The sequence below is a fragment of the Zalophus californianus genome, chromosome 15 (genome assembly GCF_009762305.2).
Source record: "Zalophus californianus isolate mZalCal1 chromosome 15, mZalCal1.pri.v2, whole genome shotgun sequence".
In the NCBI taxonomy this organism is placed as follows: domain Eukaryota; kingdom Metazoa; phylum Chordata; class Mammalia; order Carnivora; family Otariidae; genus Zalophus; species Zalophus californianus.
In genome coordinates this window covers 81,453,157-81,476,727 of record NC_045609.1, presented here as the reverse complement: position 1 = coordinate 81,476,727, position 23,571 = coordinate 81,453,157, and the positions used below count along the sequence as shown (strand labels likewise).

Below are 23,571 nucleotides of genomic sequence, written 5' to 3'. Positions count from 1 at the left end.
CAGCCTTGTCCAACTAAGAAAACAGCTAAAACTTAAGCATTTACAGCATGCTACACATGTTCTAAGCACTGTGCATATACATTAACTACTTTAATCCTCAGAACCCTATGAAACAGGTACTAGTATTGTCTCCAATTTTAAAAACTGGAAACAGGAACAGAGAAGTTGAGAAACTTGCCCAAAGTCACAAAGCTACTAAGTGGCACAGCCAGGGATTCTGGCTCCAAAGTTGGTACTATACACATTACATAATAAATACACATTTATACTGCAGCCCATAGTCACTTATTCCAATAATCCAGAATCTGGACTATTAACGAACGGCAATGAGTTTCTCACTAAGCAGTCCCTTCTTAGATGACTATGACAGATTATATTTAAATGAGAAAACTTAGAAAAACTTATTTAACACACATTTTGCTCAAATTTTTGCTTTTTAAAATTACACAGAATTGGGGGCACCTGGGTGGCTCAGCTGGTTAAGCGTCTGCCTCTGGCTCAGGTCGTGATCCCGGAGTCCCGGGATCGAGTCCCACATCGGGCTCCCTGCTCAGCAGGGAGTCTGCTTCTCCCTCTGACCCTCCCCCCTCTCATGTGCTCCCTTTCTTTCTCTCAAATAAATAAAATCAAAAATAAAAATAAAAAAATAAAATAAAATTACACAGAATTGGGCGCCTGGGTGGCTCAGTCATTAAGCGTCTGCCTTCAGCTCAGGTCACGATCCCAGGGTCCTGGGGATCGAGTTCCACATCAGGCTCCCTGCTCAGCCAGGAGTTGGCTTCTCCCCCTGCCTCTGCCTCTGCTTGCGTGCTCTTTCTTGCTTTCTCTCTCAAATAAATAAAATCTTTAAATTAAATAAATAAATAAAATTACAGAGAATATTCCCACAGCATATCTAGATTGAGTACTACAAAATCTTTAAAAAGTTGAGCAATAAGCAAGACCTTAAAAAATTATTTATAAGGGGTACCTACCTGGGTGGCTCAGTCAGTTAAGCGTCTGACTCTTGATTTTGGCTAGGTCATGATCTCAGGGTCGTGAGACTGAGCCCTGCCTGGGACTCTCTCTCTCTCTCTCTCCCTCTGCCCCTCCCCCACCTCCCTCTCTTTAAAAAAAAAAAAGTTATTTATAAAACAAGATATACTGGGGCATCTGCATGGCTCAGTCGTTAAGCGGCTGCCTTCGGCTCAGGTCATGATCCCAGAGTCTTGGGATCGAGCCCCGCGTTGGGCTCCCTGCTCCATGGGAAGCCTGCTTCTCCCTCTCCCACTCCCCCAGCTTGTGTTCCCTCTCTCACTGTGTCTCTGTCAAATAAATAAATAAAATTTTTTAAAAAAGATAATACTAAATTTAGCATCTAAAATTGAGTAGGGAAAAAAAAACAACCTGGGAATATTCACCACGGTTCTCTACTATAAAATACCTTAAGGGATTTTTTATTTTGTTTTTTTTTTATTTTATTTAATCCCTGAGAAAGAAAATATTATTAAAGCCAGACTGGGGGCATCTGGGTGGCACACTTGAGCATCCTGACTCTTGCTTTTGGCTCGGGTCATGATCTCAGGGTCGTGGGATCAAGCCCCACAGTCTGCTTGAGATTCTCTCTCGCTGTCCCTGCCCCTCCCGCTAGTGCTCTCTCTCTCTCAAATAAATAAATCTTAAAAAAACAGACTGACTTCCCTTAAACTAATACACTAATCCAGATTACTGAAGAAATTACAGTATGTAGATTAAAATTATAGAAAAGGCTTCCATTTTCATTTAGACAACCGAAAAACGGAGGATCTCCCCAAATGACAGATGTGTATGAACTGCAGCGCCTATACATACATGCCCCTTTTTTACAGGAAAGCAAAGACTGTGAGATAGCAAGTAAGTCAATTTTATCTTAGAGCCTCAACTTTCTCACTTGTTAAAAAAAAATAAATTAAGATAATCTCAAGAATCTCCATCCCACAAACTAAACTGTAACTATCAAAGAGTCTCAATATTCTTCTATGTAAAGACTCACTTTCAAATCTTGTTTACTGAATTTATTTTGCAAATACTCTATTTCCAGAAATAATGAAGCATTTTCTTAACTTTTCCCTGCTCCATTTGTTAAGTTCTGGTAGGCAAGCCCAATTTTTAAAATATATACTAAGTTAATGATCACTTAATAGATGTAAGCAGTATCAAAAATTTATTCTTAAAATAAAGCCATCAAACATTCATATACCACCTATGAATTACTTGTGCCAAATAATAATAGTTATCAAACCTGAATAAGATCAAGCTTCCAGATCTAATTACCGGTTTACAGGATTATAGGGGATAGAACTGATTCCATGGAGATGCAATCAGCAAATTCCTGTGTGTGGGGGTGTGTATTAAAATTTAAATACATGTTAAAAATTAACTTGAACACTGATGTGTTATTAAGAAATTATTAAAATTTTAAGGTGTGATTAACAGCGTGGTACCTATGCTCTTAAAACAGTCCTTTCCAGGGCGCCTGGGTGGCCCAGTCGGTTAACCATCTTGCCTTCAGCTCAGGTCATGATCCTGGAGTCCCAGGCTCAAGTCCCACATCGGGCTCCCCACTCTGCTTCTCCCTCTGACCCTCCCCCTTCTCATGCTTTCTCTCTCCCTCTCTCAAATAAATAAATAAAATCTTAAAAAAAATACAAGTCCTTTTCAGGGCGGCTGAGTGGCTCAGTTAGTTTAAGTGTCCAACTCTTGAATTCGATCAGGTCAAGATCTCAGGTCTGTGAGATCAAGATCAGGCTCAGCACTGGGCATGGAGCCTGCTTAAGGTTCGCTCTCTGTCTCTCGTCTGCCTCTCACCCCCCTCCCTTTCTTTAAAAAAAAAGAAAAAAAAGAGTCCTTTTCTTTTACCGAAAATATTTACAGTGCTGTAAAATGTCTAGAATTTGCTTTAAAATACTCCACTGGAAGTAGGAGGAACATAAATGACAGATACATGAGAATTCATTTTTCTAGTCCATATATATGTGTATGTGTGCTGGAAGCTTTTCATAATGAAAAATCTTTCAATCTATTAGGAAAGTAACAAATGCTGCTCAAGACTGAGAATTAAGGCTCAGACTATCAGAAAAAGAACAGGAGGAGCTCCTGGGTGGCACAGTCACTTAAGCGGTGGACTCTTGGTTTCAGCTCAGGCTGTGATCTCAGGGTCTTGGGAAGGAGCCTCTTGTCGGTCTCTGTACTCAGCATGGAATCTGCTTAAGATTCTCTCTCTCCCTCTGCCCCCACCCCCCACGCTCGTGCTCTCTGAAATAATAAAATCTTAAAAAAAAAGAAAAGGAGCAAGAAGCAGTACACTGTGTAATATTCAGACTGCTACTCAAACCACGGTCCAGGAGCCTGTGATAGTCCACAAACTGTTTACTGGTCTGTAGAAAAATTGACAGCAAGCATTTTCAAAATTCTGTAGTAATTTTACAGGGTAATTTTATGACTACTGAGTCTAATAATAAATAAAACATTTGTGTTTGAGAAGCAATGTTAAAACATTTGGAAAACTTACAAATACAGCCTCTTTCTACAACTTGCAGGTACAGTTCATAAAATAAGAGAAAATCTATCAAATTATGAACCAAAGTTTATTTCATCTTAAACTTGCACAGGTGAATATCACACTTCAGAAAACTAAAAGTTAAAAAGTGATAAAAACCTGTCTTTTCAATGTCTCTCATGAACAAAGATGCAAAAATCCTCAAGAAAATATTGGCAAATCAAATCCAACAATGTATAAAAAGAATTATATACCACAAGCAAGTGGGGTTTATCCCAGATATGCAAGGCTAGTTCAATGTTCAAAAAATCAATTAATGTAATCCTTCATATCAACACACTGAAAAAGAAAAAAACCACAAGATCACACAAATACATGCAGAAAAGGCATTTGACAAAATCAAACACCCATTCATGGAGCAGGGGGTAAACTCTCAGCAAACTAGAAACAGAGGGGAACTTCCCCAACATGGTAAAGAGCATATACAAAAAAACTACAGCTAACATCATATTTAATGGTGAAAAACTAGAAACTTTTCTACTAAGATCAGTAATAAGGCAAAATGTTCCCTCTCCCCATTCCTTTTAACATCAAATTGGAAATTCTAGCTAATGCTGTAGAAGAAAATTTTAAAAAGTACACAAATTGGGAAGAAAAATAAAACTGTCTTTATTGAGAGATGATAGGACTATCTACATAGAAAACCCCAAAAAATCAACAAAATGATGCCTAGAGCTAATAAGTGATTACAACAAGGTTGCAGGATACAAGGTTAATATACAAAAGTCAATTGCTTTCCTATATAACACAATGAACAAACGGAATTTGAAATTAAAAACATTATCACCATTTACACTAGCACCCCCAAAAGTGAAATACTTGGGTATAAATCTAACAAAACACATACAAGACCTATATGAGAAAACCTATAAAACTCTGATGAAAGAAATCAAAGAGGAACTAAATAAATGGATTATTATTCCATGTTCATGGAAGGGCAGACTCAAAACTGTCAAAATCTCACTTCTTCCCAACTTCATCAAGAGATCCAATGCAATCCCAATCAAAACGCCGGGAAGTTATTCTGTGGGTATCAACAAAGCAATTCTAAGTTTATATGGAGAACCATAATTTCCAGAATAGCCAACAAAGTACTGAAGGAAAAAAAAACAAAGTCTGAGAACTGATACCCCTAACTTCAAAACTTACTATAAAGCTACAATAATCAAGACAGTGTGTTATTTGCAAAATAGACAAGTCAATGGGATAGAACAGAGCCCAGAAAGAGACCTACAAATATAGTCAACTGATCTTTGACAAAGGAGTAAAGGCAACACAATGGAGAAAAGATGTCTTTAAAAAAAAAAAAAAAATGGCACTGGAACAACTAGACACCCATATGCAAAGAATTTACCCTAGACACAGACCTCACATCCTTCACAAAAATTCACTCAAAATGATCACAGACCTAAATGTAAAATGAAGAACTATAAAATTCCTAGAAGACAAAATAAAAGGATATCTAGATGACCTTAGCTATGGCAATGACTTTTTAGATAAAATACCATGAAAAATACTTTCTGAAGTACTTCTTATTACAGTTAAAAACTTCCACTCTGCAAAACACACTGTCAAGGGAATGAAAAGATAAGCCAGAAAATAGGAGAAAATATTTGCAAAAGCCCTATCTGCTACAGGACTGTTATCCAAAATATACAAAGAACTCTGGAACCTTAACAATAACAAACAATCCAATTAAAACATGGGCAAAAAATCTAAACAGACAAACCTCACCAAGGAACATCTACAGATGGCCAATAAACACATGAAAAAAATGTTCAACATCCTATGTCAAGAGGAAACTGCAAATTAAAATAACAATTAGGGACCATTACACACCTATCAGAACGACCAAAATCCAGAACACTGATAACCCCAAATGCTAGCGAGGACATAGAGCAACAAGACCTCTCATTCATTACTGATGGGAATGCAAAATAGTATAGCCACTTAGGAAGAGTGTTTGAGCGTTTACAAAACTACACATGCTCTTACCATACAATCCAGCAACTGTGCACCTTGGTATCTACCCAAAGCAGCTGAAAACTTATGTCCACACAAAAGTCTGCATACAGATGTTATTCGTAATTGCCAAAACTTGCAAGCAACCAAGATGTCCTTCAGTAGGTGCGACACATGATCTGAGGTGAATGGATAAACTGTGGTACGATGAAATACTATTCAGCACTAAAAACAAGTGAGGGATCAAGCCATAAAAAGACACAGAGGAACCTTAAATGCCTATTACTAAGTGAAAGATGCCAATATGAAATGGCTATATACTGTGTAATTCCAACTACATGATACTCTAGAAAAAGCAAAACTAAGGAGTAAAAAGATCAGTGGTTGCCAGGGGTTGTGGGGAGGGGAGAATGTACAGGCAGCACAAAGAGGATTTTTAGGGTTGTAAAAATATGCTGTATGACACTATAATGGTGGATACTTGTACATTCTATGGGTTTTGACATATATAGAATGACAACACTAAGAGTGAACCTTAACGTAAACTATGGAGTCTGGTTGATAATAATTCATCAACTGTAACAAATGTACCACTCTGCTGTGATTGATACTGGGGAAGGCTATGCATGTGTTGGGGCAAGGGATATAGGAGAACTCTCTATACTTTCTGCTCAATTTTGCTATGAACCTATACCGCTCTAAAAATAAAGTCTATTTTTAAAAATCTGCTTAATGTTTCTTTTTAAGTCACTAATACACAGGAAACATTTTCTTTAAAAAAAAAAAAATCAGCTCTCAAAGAATGATAGTTTTAAAAAGGCCACAGTAACTTTTGGTTTGAACCTAAAGCTGTTTCTAAAAAATAAAACCAAATTTGAAATACAGTCACACCTAAAATCTTAAATTAAAAAAACAAAAAGACACAGAAATTAGTATGAAGAGCTCCCAGTGACCAAATCTGGATCAACTTGAGCATCACCATAAACAATGACAATTTTTTTTTAATTTTTTTAAGATTTTATTTATTTTAGAGGAGAGAAAGAGAACAAGCAGGGGAGGAGGAGCAGAGCGGGAGGGACATGGAGGGGGGAAGAATCCCTCAACCACACTCCACGCTGAGCACCGAGCCGACCAGATGCGGGGCTTGATCCCAGGAACCCTGAGATCACGACCTGAGCCGAAACCAAGGGTCAGGCACTTAACAGACTGAGCCACCCAGGCACCCCGACAATAAAGATTTTAAAACACTGACTAAAATAAAAATCTGTAAGTCTACACAGACACCGATAAACACACAAATAAGTAAATAAGAGAAAGCTCCTCCTTATAGTAAAAATCCAACTAATAAATGCAAAAAGTAACTGGATTAGAAAATCACCCTTTGGAGGCGCCTGGGTGGCTCAGTCCGTTAAGCATCTGCCTTCGGCTCAGGTCATGATCCCAATCCCAGGGTCCTGGGACCAAGTCCCACATCCGCAAGGAGAAGCAAGAAGCCTGCTTCTCCCTCTGCCTGCAGTTCCCCCTGCTTGTGTGCACTCCCTGACAAAATCTTTTTTAAAAAATGGCAAAAGACTGCAACACATAATCTGAGATTTTCTTTTGCCTTTATAAAGAACATTAATGGAGTAAGTGCCAAATTTGAGTAAGATTTATAGAATCTTGGGGCACCTGGCTAGCTCAGTTGGTAGAGCATGCGACTCTTGATCTTGGGGTTGTAAATTCGAGCCCCATGTTGGGTGCAGATATTACTTAAAAATACAAAAATAATAAAACCTGCATCTTAAAAAAAAAGATCTGTAGACTCTTATTAAGAATAACATAATATCATACAATGTTAATTTCCTGTTTTGATCATTATATTGCGGTTATGTAGCAGAAAGCCCAATATTTTTAGGAACTATACACTGAAATATTTAAGGATAAAGGGGTACTGATTTTCAAACAGCTCTGGGGAGAATATATATTTGTTATTTATATATATCCACATCACACAATAAATCTTACTATTTACAAAGTACTTTCACATACATTATTTTTATCCTGATAAAAACCATGAAATAGGTATAAAAGAGTCCTTTTATCAGAGAATAAATCTGCCTCTTATACCCTAAGCCTTTCTCAAGAATTAGCCCTTCTTTCCATCCGTATCAAGCCCTAGCTCATCATTTCTTTCCTCAACTATTTTTATAACTGGTTTTCCTACCTTCTTACTCCACATCTCTACCAGAGCGGTCAAAAAAGAAGGAAAAGAGGGGCGCCTGGGTGGCTCAGTCAGTTAAGCATCTGCCTTCAGCTCAGGTCATAATCCCAAGGTCCTGGGATGGAGCCCTCCATCGGGCTCCCTGCTTAGCAGGGAGCTTCCTTCTCGCGCGCGCAAATAAAATCTTTAAAAAAAAAAAAAAAAAAAAAAAAACAAGGAAAAGAAAAAAAATCTGATGTTGCTGTTCTGCAGCTCTGAAATTTTCAAGAGCATCCTACCAAAGTTAAAAATCCTAAACAGGGTATCAAAGGCCCTTCCTGACAGGTCTTTTAAGTATCTGCTCAGTCACAGAAACACAAAAACGCACTTCAAGAATATCCTACAATATTTTCCTTTAGTGATTTACTAGTGCCTTTCACCAAAGTGTTAAGGTGAAATCTACTTTAATCTACTATGGAAAGATCAGTTCCGTCTCTTGATGTTTATATTTATTTCTCCCATATATAGGAAAATGTACTTCACTTCTTAGACGCAAATTCAAGTCCCTCTCCACCTCTTACTGAATCTCAGATATTGGCCAAATGATTAAGACCCAAAGGTCTTCACTGAAAAAAATGCTAATAATGCCACACCTGTCTTTAAGTAGGTACTAAAACTAATAACCTCAAGATCCACATCCCATAATTAATACTACCAACAACTGCCAGCTTGAAATAACACCACCTTAAATTACGTATGGAGCTTTAGGCCACAGAACACTTACATTATTTCCCTTAATCCTAAGAACCCTCAGGTATTCTCCCTTAAGATACTCTAGAATCTTCCTGAGGTACAAGTATATTCATTTTAATGACAAGGAATCCAGGGCTCCAGGAAAAGTAAAATGACTTGCCCAGGGTCACAAAGCTTTAAGAAATAAACCCCGAATTCTGACTCTGGTTTTTTCTCACTAGTGTACCAGAGCCTTCCAGGATTACAAAAGCATTTCCCTAGAATAAAACATGAATATTAGGTGACAAGACAGGCTGACTGCAGTCACTGTCTCTAGCTACCACAAAGCACTGACACTGACACTACCTCCAAAACAAGTCCCAGAATCTTGACTTTCCTCCAGAATCCCCAAGGTGTGAACCCCTAGTCCCAGGCACCATCAACTCTCCTGTGGATTACTGCAAAGCCTCCCCACTATTCTCACTGCTTTCTAATCTATCCACCATCCTTACATAGAAGCCAGATGGATTCTTTAGAAATGTAAACCCGATCACAACACAAGGATTTAAAATCCTCTAATGGCTTCCCAATCCACTCAGAATAAAATTAAAACCAGCCCTTCTTAAAAATCTCTACATAAAAAATGGAATTCATTCTGTTCCCTTTTACCAGCAAGCTCGATCTCACGTTAAGAGTTTTATATTTGAAATCTCTTCTGCCTTGAATGCTCTATCCCCAGATTTTCATATGGCCAGCTGTCGTCACTGAGATCTAGGTTTAAACACCACCTCCAAAGAAAGATTTTCCCTGACCACTCAGTCACATCCACCAAATCACCCTGCTTGCGTTATCTACATGGCACTTAACCACTATCTGGTTTTTCCCCTTGTTTGCTCCTAGACTGCCTCTCCATACAGGAATGTAAATACAAGTCTTGTTCACCTGGGTATCTCAACATCCAGTATGGTTGCTTTTTGAACAGTGACTAGGTCATTATTAAATGTTTTAATTTCAGTAGCCTTTGTAACAGTGTTTTATATAATCTACTTTTTGAAAATCTTAAACAACTTCAGAACACACAGTAAGTGCCCAAAAATTAATCTGCTGGATGAATTTATATAAAAACAATGCCTTCAGATTTTCAACTTAATAAATATCCCCCATATATCCCACCATACACACAAAGAGAGACAGAGATGGAGTGGGGAGACAGAATTCTCTCTTCCTGTCTGTGAAGATGATCCATACTGAAGAGGATCACTCCACCTTTCTAATTCCGAGTCCCACAATACTAGCTCTGGGGAAAGTGAGGCAAGGACTGGATAGGAGTGCCTTGCCAACCTCATCCACATGCTTTAGCTATCCTGAAGCCTCTGCTGGTCCTTAAACAGGACATGTAATTTTCACGTCTCCATACCCTCACACACAAGTTCGCTTCTGCACAGGACGCTTGCCCCTTTCCAACCCCCATCTTACCCAGTTTCAGAAACGTAGTACTTCTGCAAGGACCAGCTTAAATGTTCCCATCTCTATAAAGCCCTTCCTGACCCATAACTAACCTGTACTAATTCAGTCACTTCTTTACCACTTCATAGTAGTTTTGTGAATTATGGTTTGTTTCCAATGACTGCCTGTAGAAAATTCACCTTTATGTCTCTATAAACAGTGTCTCCTCTGCAACAGTCACTTACTCATCATTTAGGCAATAAAAAGCAAAGAAATATTCTACTGGTATTTACTGAATGGATAGCATTTCAAAACAAAATTAGTCAAAAACTGCAAATTACTGTAGTTCCCATGTGAAAACAAACTTTAGCTTCACAAAACACCAAAAAACGAGTTTTTATAATAAAAATTTTTAATAACATATTACCCACCCTGACCAAAAAAAAGCAAAGGATTTAGAAGTGTTATTAAGAATCACAGAAATGATGTCTTCCCTTCAGAACTCCAATCAAAGTGTATTGCTGCAATTTAACAGTTACCATATGACCCAGCATTCCCAGGTATATACCCAAGCGAAATGAAAACTTATGTCCACCAGACACTTGTACACAGTTATTCATAGCAGCATACTTCGTAACAGCCAAAAAGTGGAAACAACCCAAATGTCCATCAATCAATGAATGGATAAACACAAAACAAAATGCGGTATATCCATACAATATTAATTATTCAGCCATAAAAAGAGTACCATTACATGTTAGTTACAATACGATAAACCTTGAAAACATTATGTTAAGTGAATGAAGCCAGACATAAAAGAGGTCATATTGTATGACTGATTCCACTTATATGAAATGTACAGAACAGGCAAAACCATAGAGACAGAAAAATTAGTGGTTCCCAGGAACTGAGGCAAAAGAGGGAATGACTGGCTGATGGGTACAGTTTTTGGGGTGATGAAATGTTCTGGGTAGTGGTGATGGCTACACAACTTTGTGAAATCACTAAAAACTAATGAATTATATACTTCTTAAAAGAGTGAATTTCGGGGCACCTGGGTGGTTGGCTCAGTTGATTAAGTGTCTGCCTTCGGCTCAGTTCATGATCCCAGAATCCTGGGATCAAGCCCCAGGTGGGGTTCCCTGCTCAGCTGGGAGCCTGCTTCTACCTCTGCTTTTGCCCCTCACCCCCACCCCCTGGCTCACACACGCACCTCTCTCTCTCTCAAATAAATAAAATCTTTAAAAAAAAAAAATTTCATGGTATATGAAATAAACTTCAATGAAATTGTTACTTTAAAATTAAGAAAAAAAGTGGAAAGATATGCAACTGATTCCCACAAGCTTTATGCATGCAAATATTCTTTTTTTTTTTTAAAGATTTTATTTATTTATTTATTCATGAGAGACAGAGGGAGAGAGAGAGAGAGAAGCAGAGGGAGAAGCAGGCTCCCAAGGAGCAGGGAGCCCGATGCGGGACTCGATCCCAGGACTCTGGGATCATGACCTGAGCCAAAGGCAGATGCTTAACCATCTGAGCCACCCAGGCGCCCGCAAATATTCTTTTATTTACGTGCATTCAAGCCACATAAAATTTTGACTTACCAAATGGTGAAAAGCCAAAATTATGTTGTGTTGATTAAGGAGAGAGTGAGACAGCCTGCCCTCAATATAGGAACTATAAAGGAAATTAGTTTTTTCATTACTGAAAAGTTAAATTCACTAGGCAGCTGAAAAATTATCAACTTTATATTCAATTTACCTGACCAACATCCATTTTAAAATTCAAAAATTCAAAAAAAAGTTTTTAAAGATTTTATTTATTTCAGAGCGAGAAAGAGAAAGAGTGTGTGAACACAAGTGGGGGGGGGGCAGAGGGAGAGGGAGAAGCAGACTCCCCACTGAGCAGGGAGCCCGATGTGAGACTAGATCCCAGGATCCTGGGATCATGACCTGAGCAGAAGGCAGACGCTTAACCGACTGAGCCACCTGGGCGCCCCAAACTGATGGCTCTTGTCAAAAATTGCATCTTAACCAAAATACCACCCTCCCAGAAAGCAAAGAATGCTTACTGATCCAGATTTCTCAAATGGTAAAATTACCGGTATCAACTCCACGGAAGTGCCTTTTACAAATGCAAATAGCCTAAGTAAAAATGCTTAATATGTTTGGAAAGTCTGTTAACAGACTAACTTCAGCTTCGATTATGCTAAAAAGGTTTCTGAAGCTACCTTCTAAAAAAAAAAATCAATTACAAGGAAAAAATATTTTGATGAACTGGAAGAAGAGGACAAGTTTCCACATACATGCAATGGATAAATCAAGATTGTTTACTGCTAAGAGACTACGTATCCATAAAATACCAAGCCTCCTACTCATACACACAACAGAAACATTTTCCGACTACATCAGCACCCACCCATGTACTATATAATTATACATGTTATCCTCGGTATACAAAAATACTATGGACCGGCTTGTTTGTGTTTTCTTCCAACAGTGTTGACAGGTAACAGTGAATCACACATTCTCCTGTGTCTCATCCGCCTCATGATCAATGTCACCCACTGCCAACATCTGAGGTGAAGGATGCAAACAGACTACAGATTATTTTCTCCTTCTCATGATGCTAAATGCTACCTGTATACAAATATGGAATGACCTCCCCCTTAGCATTACTGGTGCCAAACTCAAACCCAAGTAACTGCACGAGACTCAAATCTGAAGTAAACTACAGAAATGCAGTACTTATTTTTATTTGAATGATACATGATCATTACCAAATCACTGCGCACTCTCTACAGGAAGAAAACCACACTAATAATAGAAATAAACATACTGACAAAAAAAATTTGAGACAGACATAACTTCAAATATTTTATTTCATAAATCATCAAAATCCCAGAAACCTCACTACTTAGAAGCCTATGAACAGCATATCCTAGAACAATTCTATAACCAAAAATACTTTGTCAGATCATGTATCCATATTTCAGTGCTGAATATATGGTCTTCACAGAAAAAGAATTCATACCCATTTCTCAGAGGTCTTAAAATCTAATTGGGAAGTAGAATAAAAACATAAAAAGATATATTGAAATCCAGCCTAGCATATGCTAAGAAAAAAAAAAGTCCCCCACAAAAAAAGAAGTGAATAGAAAAAGAAGTGAATAGATCCCTTGAGGTTGTAGTCCAAAAGGCTTCTCAAGAGACAGGACTCAACTGGGCCCAAAGTAAAGAGAATATCCATGAATACTGCGGAAGAGGGTTTCAAACAGAAAAAAAGGCACAAAGAAAGGCCAAGAGGAGGGACTTCACAGCAGCAACAAACAAGTTAGTTTGGCTAGAACTAAGAATCCACAAAGGGAAGAAAAAAAGAGTTAAGACTGAAGTGGATCCGGGCCAGGTTACAAAGAAACTTCACCACCACACCAAGAAGCTTAAACCTTACTTTGCATGTAACGAGTGTTCTGGAAGTTTTTATGTTGTGAGTGAGGGGATGAGAGTGTTAAAATGTTCAAGATATTATTAACCCAAAGCATAAGCAAGCACAAATATTCCAAATGAGACTGCACATCACTGGGAGAAAATGCGTTCAAACCCAGGCCTAAGAGTTTATTACTGGGGGAGAAGGGAGGCAGCAGCAATGCTCAAATTATAAAACTTAACCAAGTGAAATAAAAACCTAAGTGCTCTACTTTTCCAACTCCCATTTAAAGTTTCCACTTATTATAAAAGCAATGTAAGTGTAAAGCACATTGAACAGCCCTCACTATATCAATTACACATAGTAGGCAATTTACCTCAAATATTGTACAACTGGATGGAGAGTTCCATAACTGTTTTAACCCTGAGCCCTTAAATGTGATATGCCGTAACCCTTATCAGTGTACAGAGGCGGATTGGGGCCATAAGTTGAAAATACACAACCAAGAATGAGTTCATCATACTAACCCAGGCATATTTCAAGAGTAACTAAATGAGTGTCTCAATGCTCTGAGTGTCTCAATGTTCTGAAGCATTAATAAAAGGTGTTGAAACATTAACAGAAATAAAAATCCCTCATGGCATTCAACTATCCTCCCCAAAGATTAAAATGTGTCAGTACTGTCCTTTTAGTTTCCCTAATAGCCCAAAAAAACCAATGTCATGAAATTTTAGTATAAGTAAGTGAATGCATATCTTAGAATTACCTCATTTAATTAATAATAACCAGGAGACGAGATTCAACTTTATTTTTCACAAACACAGTTTACGTGACTTTTCCAAGGCCCTTGGCACAAACCAAGATCAAAATTTTTTATGGTTTCCCCTGGCGTATGATTTGTACAGAGTCATCCATGTTTGATCAAAACAGGGGTACCCTTGAGGTCGCACAAGTGATAAAGTCAACTAAAAGACCACAAGGAGAAGAACCACTCATTATATAAGGTTTCCAAGACTGGAGGGTTTCTCAACTGTAGTCCGAAACCAATATTCTCGTACGTTAAATGTATTGACAATACCATAAACCATACCGTGAGCAAAGAGACCTAAATAGAGAGTAGAGAGGATGGCCCTGAACCTGATAGTAGTCTATGGAGTTAATGGAAAAGGAGACCCAATCGACAGAAACTCAAAATTCTCAGCCACAGTGTTTCAAAACACCAGTGTATCTCAAAGATAATGGGCCGGTTCAAACTTCCAGGGTGAACCCAAACTGCCTGTCCCTTGCGCTTAACGCCAAGTATTCATTACAGTCCTTTTGTCTGTGAAATAACCCATACCAAACCACTGCGGAGAAAAAAACAAGATACTTGCACTGAACAATTGTTATTGCGAGCGAGGGGTAGACAATCCTTCCCCTAGTTCCAACTGCTCCCCAGCCCAGCCCCGTCGCCCCCCACCTCTATTTTCGTAGAAATGGCACCAACCGGAGGCCACCTTGGGAGGCAGAGAGGAAGCGGCTGAAGGGCCGAAATACAAGTTTGGAGACCAGCACCAACTTGTGGAGATGGAACCAAGTATTACGGCCTATTGCAGAGTAGGAGCGAAGCCCCACTCACCCGCCCGTAGGTGGCAGGAAAAGAAGTTGGGGGGCGGGAGGGGGGCAATCTGGCGGAAGAGAGGTGGCAAGGTAGGCAGCGCGTCCAGCCGCGGCTGTTCGATGGTCGGTAAACAAGCGCGGCGGACCCACCCTCCCAGAGCCCCGGGCCTGTCCCCGCACGGAGAAAGCCCAAGATGGGAGCGCGGCGGCGGCCGACCGAGCCCCCTCGCCTCACGTCGCCTCCCCTCGCCCGCGACACCGCCCCAGGGGGCGCGGGCGGGCGGCCCCGGAGACCCGGGCGCCTCCACGGGGCGAGGGGCCGAGCAGGCCGCAGAGGGGGCCGCGAGGGGCCTGCAGTGGGGGCGCCCTCCCGGGGCCCAGTTACCTGGCGGCGGCAGCTCCTCCAGCTCCTGCTCCTTCTCCCCGTCCGATGCTCAGCGCCCGGCGGCGGCGGCGGCGGCGGCAGCGGCGGCGGCGGCGACTCCCCGAGCAGCCCGCGGCGACGAGCCGAGCCCGGCCCCTCTCCGCCTCCCTCCGTGCCGCCGCCCGTCCCGCTGCTGCCGCCTCCGCCCTCTCCCCTCAGTCAGGACATGGTCTCCGCGGGCCCGCGCGCGGCTCCCGGCTACCGGGGGCGGGGGGGAGGGGGCAGAGGGGGCGGAGAGCAGGCGCGGAGGCGGGGTGCGCTCGGGAGGGAGAGGGGAAAGAGTGGTGGGGGGTCGGCCTCGGGCGCTGCGGCTCCTAATGGCGTCGGCGAGGGGCCCCGGAGCCAAATAAACCCCACGGTGAGCGGCACAACGTCAAGGCCGGACCCCGCCGCTCACCGCCCTGTCATTGGCCCGGAGGCCGCCAGCGACGCAGCCAATGGACGGCCGCCTCTTTCCGGGCGCAGGAGGCGGGCCGCGGAGAGGTGACGTCATGCCCGCGCCCGGCCCCGATTGTGAGGCTGCTGCCCGCGGGGCTGCGGGCCCTGGGCGCCTTGCGGGGCACGCCGAGAGGCGACAGAGCGGTGCGACGTACTCGGGGCAGGGGGACGCAGGCGACGCGCCGGGGGCGGCCCCGTGGCTGGCCGGCTCCCACTGCCCTGTCTGTGCTACCGATTCGCCCGACTTCCAAGCCCAACCCTGGGTCTCAGAGCTCCCGAGTTACTCAGTGACAGATTCTGCCTCGCTGTAATACAAACTCTTTATAAGACATCGGGGAAGATCAATGTTTAGGGTTTTACAGATCTGTTTTTTACAATGTCTGTTGTTTTACGTAAACCCTGCCTTCGAGGCGGCTATCCATTTCTATGTGTGTATGTATATGTTTGTATGTTACATACGTACAAATATGCACGATGAAGCCGTGGAATTCTATGCCTATTCTATCGCAAAATAAAATTTTTTTAAAATCTAAGCCGTGGAGACTTTGCTTTCCGCTCTCTTCTACTGTCTCCTAGGTCTCTTATGGTTGCCTTTTCTGTAGCAAGTGTTACCTTTTCTGTAAATTGTAAATTTAAGGCAGAGGCTAAATTACAACCCTGGAAAAAGTACTGCCAGGAGAGTTCCCAGAGCCCAAGTCTCAGAGTATGTTCTGTGGTGATGTATTTTGTGTATTTCTTCTTTTACTTTAAATATGGCCAAATAGTTAAGTCATTTAGCCTTGTGCTATAAAAGCCCGTGTGTCAAATTTTTCCAGCTGGAGAGCTTTGTTTTTCTTAGTGGGACTTGGCCTTGAGTTTTTCATACTTCAAATTTGTATTTCAAGAATCTGGAAGACCATAAAGTGCAGCAACTCTTTAAAAGTTGTAGACCTCTTTAAGTTATCTGTGGAAGAACTATAGCACTGTCAAAGGTCATTAGCAGTTGTACTGGACACCTCAGCTTCGATAGGAAGGATTATTGAGAGTTTAATTGGATTTGTGAAACTGGGAGACTTCATTTAGTAAAACTACTCATGGTATTATTTTCATAAAAAGTTAAGGATATGTGTATAGCCTTACTATGGCCACTAAAGAATAATAACCTTGTAGAGCTACCCCTCACCAACGACCTTTCATAATGGTGGTATACTTTATCCTCACAGCCATTCCTGTGACAGAGATTTTCAACAATCCCCATCTTCCCAGAACATTATTTGGTCAAAGACTTGTCAATAAATTGAGTTTAAATGGCAACAGTCATTTGCCTACAAAACTTAACACATATTCTCAAACATATAATTAACACAACTGTAGATTAAATTAAACAGCACATTACTATGTAAGAACAAATGGTTCAACCAACATTTCGCTTTGAAAGTATTTTAAGAGCTTCTGAGTACCTCCAGCTTCCCCTTCCTGGACCTCAGCTGCACACCACGTCTCCTAGGAGTGTTATGACTCTTCACAAACCAAGAAGAGCGGAGAAAGAAGAAACGCAGAATTCGGTGTTTTTGTTTAGTTTGAGTTGTAGTTGATTTTGTTAAGGGGATCTTGTTGGGGCAAGGCTTATGAACTCTTCACTCACGTTAGACTTGCACCATGTGCCAAGGAACAATAAGTAGACAAAGATGAGTAAGACACAATCTGTGTCTGAGGGACTACAGCGTAGGAAAGAGAGCAAGACAAAAATAACCATAATTACAATATGAGGTGGAATGTGCTAAGTAAATTCAAATGAAAATTACCTTGTAATTGAGAGGAAGAGCAAATCCCAAAATGACTCTATGTTAAAGCTGGAAAAAAGTATGCACTATTTAAAAAAAAATAAAGTTCTTTTTATTTTTATTAGAACTCTTGTACTAAAGTGTAGGGACAGTATAGTTTTGTTTACAGTCTGTTTTGGCTTCCGGGTGTTTCCCAAATAACCCGTAGAAAATAAAATCTCCATTTTACTCGTTGCGAAGGTCTTGAATGCCAAATGATGCATCTATACTTAATTTCTTTACTAGTTCAAAGCCATGGAAAGGTTTTTGAGCAGGAAAGTGCCAGTACTGGAGCTATACAACCTTGGAATGTCTGTGGGACAAACTAGGGTAGAACTAGAAACAGGGACAAAGAAACCAATTAAGAAATAAGAACCCCAAACCAAAGTAGCTGTCGGAATGGAAAGGAAGGACAGACATGAACTAAGGTGGCAGGAGAAGGGTCAGGGTTTGCCAGTGTCTGAATCTGAAGCAAAAGAACCAAAAGTCTGAGAATTCTGGCTGATAGTGGGATGGTTAACAGTGTGAAACACGGGAGAGGAACTAGAGAAGAGGGGATCAGGTATGTCCAGATCCTGGGCTCAGGAGGAAATGTGTGCAAGCAGGGGAAATGCTGGTCTGAAATGTGATAAGCCAGAGCTGAAAAATAAACATCAGGGGCTTATCTATGTAGAAGTGACTACTACAGTCACAGGAATAGGAAACAACTCTAAAGGAGGAGAAAAGACTGGTCGAAAAGACAGGAGATTAAAAAAAAAGAAAAAGAAAAAGTGTTCTCAAAGCCCGAGCAGCAGTAAGCCTCAAGAACATGGTAATAAACAATGTCCGATTCTAGAGACTTCAGAATTAGAACAGAGAAAAGGTCACTGGGTTTGACAAACAAGAGGCTTAGTGACCTTCTAGAGAACCATTCTCAGTGGGATGGTGGAGAAAGAAGCCAGATTTCAAAAGCTGAAGGCATGTGTGGGCATTGAAGCAGTGAGATTATAGGCTACCAGTCCAAGACGTTTGCCAATGTAAAGAAGGCAGGAGATATAATAATAGACCCAGGGAGTAACAAGAATAAGGGAAAGGTTTTGTTTTCTTTTACATATTTTTTTAAAGAATGAGTGCATCTGTGTACTTTTGTAAACAGAGAAGGTAAAGAAGGAAAAAAGTGATTCAAATCCAGTAGGGAGGTGACCCAGAACACAGTGCTTTGTCTGGGCAGGCAGAAGGGCCCATCCTTTCTCAGAAACGAAAGGAAAGACGCCGTGAAAAAATAGTGGTGCGGGGAGATTCTGATCGGAGGGAGGTGATAGAGCAGACTCCATAGCTTTCTCCTCCTGCAGGCAGCAGGCGCAGGTCACCTGCTCAGGGCCGGGCCGGGAAGCTGGGGGAGAACTGAGGGATGTCGGGACGAAGGTTGGGAGGAAGCAAACCAAGAAGAGTGGAGAAAGAAGAGCAACAAGGAACCACTTTCTCCAACAAGGTAGAGAAGTCCGGAGTCAGACCCAGAACAGGGGGGCCAGACCTCAGAGGCCACGTAGGGGAGATGACATTTCCAAATAAGGAAAATGAAAGGTACTCTGCTGAAGGAAAGGACAACAGGTCCAGCTTGCTTAGGGTCTGTCGGGCATCTGTGCTTCTGTGAAGCAGATTTTATGAAATTAGTGAGCTTCCCTCAAAAGAAATGCTAGAAAGTTTGATTGTTACAGGAACAAATTCTCAGCCATGTTGCAGAAAATGTCAGTTGCATAAACTGCAAAGTATCTTCCACTTACTATATGTGATCAACATGATTGCTCAGTAAAAAAAAAAAAAAAAATCTCTTTACAGCAGAAAATGCAATATAATAGTGCTGCCTGATCCATTCTTATGCAATAAATGACACTGTTTTGTGGAACACAAGATTATAGGATTATCCTGTGACCGTCCTGGACACCAACCACAAACATGCCTGGGATAAAAATCTCTCATGAAAGGGCCAAGTATGTATGTAAGGCATCAAACAGACGTTTGATTTAACCAAGTCCTGGCCAGGCTGGGACTAGCCTCATCTCCACAGGTAAGAATTTAGGCTCATAGAAACAAGATCACGGTACATCTAGATAAAGAAATTTTCATAAGCCTCAACTAGGTATCCTTGGAAGTTAGACTCACTAAGCTATGAGAGAATTGAAGTTTTATTGAATCTTTTTAAGAAGTCTGGAGACATCAAATACCTGAAAGGACTTCCCTTGTATTTTTCTCTGGACCTAGAAAAGTTTTGTAAGAGGCAACAATGTGAGGGTGGAAAGAATGTGAACTTTGGAGTCAAACAGACCAGAGTTTAAATTCTGCTCTGATGAATACCTATCCTGAGCCCCCATTTCCTCATCTGAGAAATCCAGGGCTGCTCTGACAGCTAATCAATCAGAGAGTCAATGAGATTAGAGACAAAAAGTTCTAGCAACAATCCTACGTATTGGACAAATGTCGATTTCCCCGCTTTGTGTCTCACTTAATTCAGATAACATTTATTGAGGAATCATGCTGTGTCAGGCACTGTGCTGTGTGCTGGTCTCTGCACCAAGGGGCTAAGAGTCAGGGGGCAGTGGAGAGCAGTTCTTCACTTGGAGTTCCCATACCCTGTAGGGGTCTGTGACTGCGGATGGGAAGAAAAGGCATCTTCATTTCTACTAACGTCTAACTGAAATGAAGAAATTACCTTAATTATCAACGTGAGTCAACACACCCCAGTAATATTAACAAACCTGTGGCTTTGGCACCATCAGAAATCACAGATTTCTTAGAACACATTACAATTGCACATAGCTCAAAATACACGTTATTCCCATCACAACTGTAAAACCATGGTGGCCATTAGACCCGCCACCAGCTTCTTAATGTGTTATTTTAAAAGCGCTTAATGTTACAGATTTTTTTAACATTTAATAACAAGGAAACCAATTACATTTAATAGAGTTATCTCATTTATGCATTTAAGAAATTATTCTGAGGGCGCCTGGGTGGCTCAGTTGGTTAAGCGACTGCCTTGGGCTCAGGTCATGATCCTGGAGTCCCGGGATCAAGTCCCGCAACGGGCTCCCTGCTCGGCGGGGAGTCTGCTTCTCCCTCTGACCCTCCCCCCTCTCATGTGCTCTCTCTCTCTCTCTCTCACTCTCTCTCTCAAATAAATAAATAAAATCTTTAAAAAAAAGAAATTATTCTGAAATGGACATGACCTTTAAAAAAAGGTTGAGACCTGCATCTAGTTAGGGAAGGTTGAATTTTTTTCACTTCTCAGGACAGAAAGGCAAACTCCATATAAAATAATCAGATTACTTATGTTCCAATACAGGATACAGAATAGGCAAGCCATGCCATTCCCTCGGAGAGTACAAGTGCAAACGAAAGGCTGTGTTTTGCAGATAAATATGATTAGCTCAGCAAGGAGAGAAGAGGAGGCAGGGACATAATGGGGAAGATGAGAAGAGATGGGTCCCGCTGAGGAAACTCGGAAAAAGTGAAAAGCAGGACTGATATCTGGTCAACCTCAAATGCGCTTTAACTTTAACCCCTTTTGAAGTATTTTTACCCAGTTTATAGTTTTTACAAGCAAACATCGTCCCATTCAGTGCTGAGAAGTTAACACTTCCACCACCACCACACACACACACACACACACACACACACACACACACACACACACACAGCAGAAATAAACATACTGATCTAGAATCTAATACTTTCTTATGTGTCTTATTATATAATACTCATGGAATTGAAAATATTTTGCCACTCTGCCAAACACTAAAGTGATAAATTATCTAAAAAATTAGGAATGCAACAATAATTTTCATTCCTCTCCTTCCAAACATTTCAGAGACCACAGTCTAAAAATACTTCAAAATATTTGAAAGCATTCATGATGTCATTCAAGTATTTCTTAAATGAATAGGGATGAGTCAAGCAAATGGTCTCATTGGCTTCAAAAACAATATGTAGATTCAAATTGTGGACCCAAGAGAATAATCTGTATTGTAGCTTCCTGGCTCGGAGGAAAGCGTGAAGTTCACAATATTTGGTTATCTTCAATGTAAAATATGTATAGTAGTTAGAATTCACAATACACAAGCTACAAGTTAAAAGGGGGCTGGTCAGACAGAAATATAGTTTTAGGACCAATATAAAAATTATTCAGTTGTTCTACGAAAGAGTAAAACATGAATCTGTAACTAAGAGAATCACTGGCTGATGTTCATACGTTACCTGGAGCTTTAACAGCTTTCACAATGAATAGAAAGTATCATCTCTGTATGTGAGATATTTTGACCATTTGGGGCACCTGGCTGGAGCGTATGACTCTTGATCTCGGGGTCGTGAGTTTGAGCCCCACATTGGGCATAGAGCTTACTTAATAAGTATATATATAGATATTTTGACTGTTTGATTCACTGTTAAATCCTGAGTACTGAGAATGATCCTTGGCACATATACGTGCTCAAGAAATATTTATTGAAAGAATTAAATTCACTTTCTTGCTTTTATACTTCAGGATATTGCCAACCATCATTATTCTAGTTCCAAAACCTAATGCGTTGAAATTTCGTTCAAGAACTCAGAATAGTTTGGTATTTCCTTTTGATTTTTTTTTTTTTTTGGTTTGTAATTTATATATCTTATGCAGTATCTCGTGCAAAATTTTAAATGTCAAGTCTTATAAGTAAATGCAGATGAAAATTATATCTAACACATTCACTTTTACATTTAGCAATCTTTAAAAAAAACAAGATATATTTTATGAAATTTGTCAAGGATGTAGTGGGCTTCAGAAGATTCATGGATGCCTTGAAATTGTATAAGAAAATCCTCTAAATGGTTTATGCAGTTCCAGACGGAGGATCTATAGCTCCTATCAATTCTCTAAAGGCATTCAGGACCCAAAAACCACTGATTTAGGCTATATTTCATCATTTTTTAGGCAACAATAATTAGTATCTTTAGGATACTTAAATTTTTTTTAAAAATGATTTGTTTATTTGTGAGAGAGAGGGAGTGCACACGCAAGCGAGGGGAGGGGCAGAGGGAGAGAGAGAATCTCCAGCTGACTCCCTGCTGAGTGCAGAGCCTGACACTGGACTTGATCGCAAGACCCTGATATCATGATCTGAGGCAAATCAAGAGTGGAACGCTCAACCAACCAAGCCATCCAGGCACCCCTAGAATATTTAAATTTTCAAAGCACTTTAACATCCATTTTCCTATTCTATCCTTATCAGTTTTGTCAGGTAGGTGTTATCTCCAGTGATTGAAGGGAAAGCCAAGGGACAGAAAGGTTACAAGACTCTCTTTAGGAATTAGAACACAGGCCCCAGAAGTTATAACCCAGTAACCCTGCCCCAGACTTTTTCATCGACCTAGCTGGGCCCCAGAAAACACAGAGCTTACCAAGGTTTTCATAAAATGTGTGGATTAAAACTAAGTATCAGTCCCTTCTCTAATTTTGAGATTACTTTTTTCAAGAAGCAATCCTAGCAAATAGAATTACCAGAAGGATGACAGATTACTGGCCTCATTGCATTTGTGAAATAGGAGTCTTCCTAATTGTGGGGAAAATGAGAAATAGCATAAGCACCCAACCTGAAACCAAACTCATTCAGTGATGAACTTGAAAAAAGAATATGTTCAAACTGAGTGAATTTCTCACCCAACCTTTTAGGACGGGTAATTAGCATCAGCTTCAGAGCACTTGGTTTCTGGAGCCCTGCCCAAGTCCCCTTGAAATGTTAGGGTCAGCGGGCAGGACAGTAACGGGGTAAGAAACAAGGAGATAAGAGAGTTAGCTGGAGTCCACGTGCACTGCAGGGTGGGCGGGTCTGGGAAAGAAGATGCTGACTCTTAGGGCCCACTCAGTACTACACACATCTGCCCTGGACCCCATAGTGGTAAGACCACCACTTACAAGTGTCTGGGAGCTCAGGCAGGATGTCAGCAACCTGCCTTGAGACCTCATTGAATTGTA

General features: G+C 40.7%; 1 protein-coding gene across 3 annotated transcripts in view; it reads right to left on the bottom strand.

The window, feature by feature from the left end:
• The window catches only part of ZRANB1 (zinc finger RANBP2-type containing 1), a 65,967-nt gene extending 50,222 nt beyond the window's left edge, over positions 1-15,745 (bottom strand). Inside the window, exon 1 of one of the 3 annotated variants that reach the window (XM_035724114.1) lies at positions 15,307-15,745. The gene's annotated coding sequence lies outside the window, so the exon portion shown is untranslated. The remainder of the gene's footprint in view (positions 1-15,306) is intronic. The other 2 variants (XM_027588475.2, XM_027588502.2) reach the window with 2 other exon arrangements.
• Positions 15,746-23,571: the final 7,826 nt, after the last annotated feature.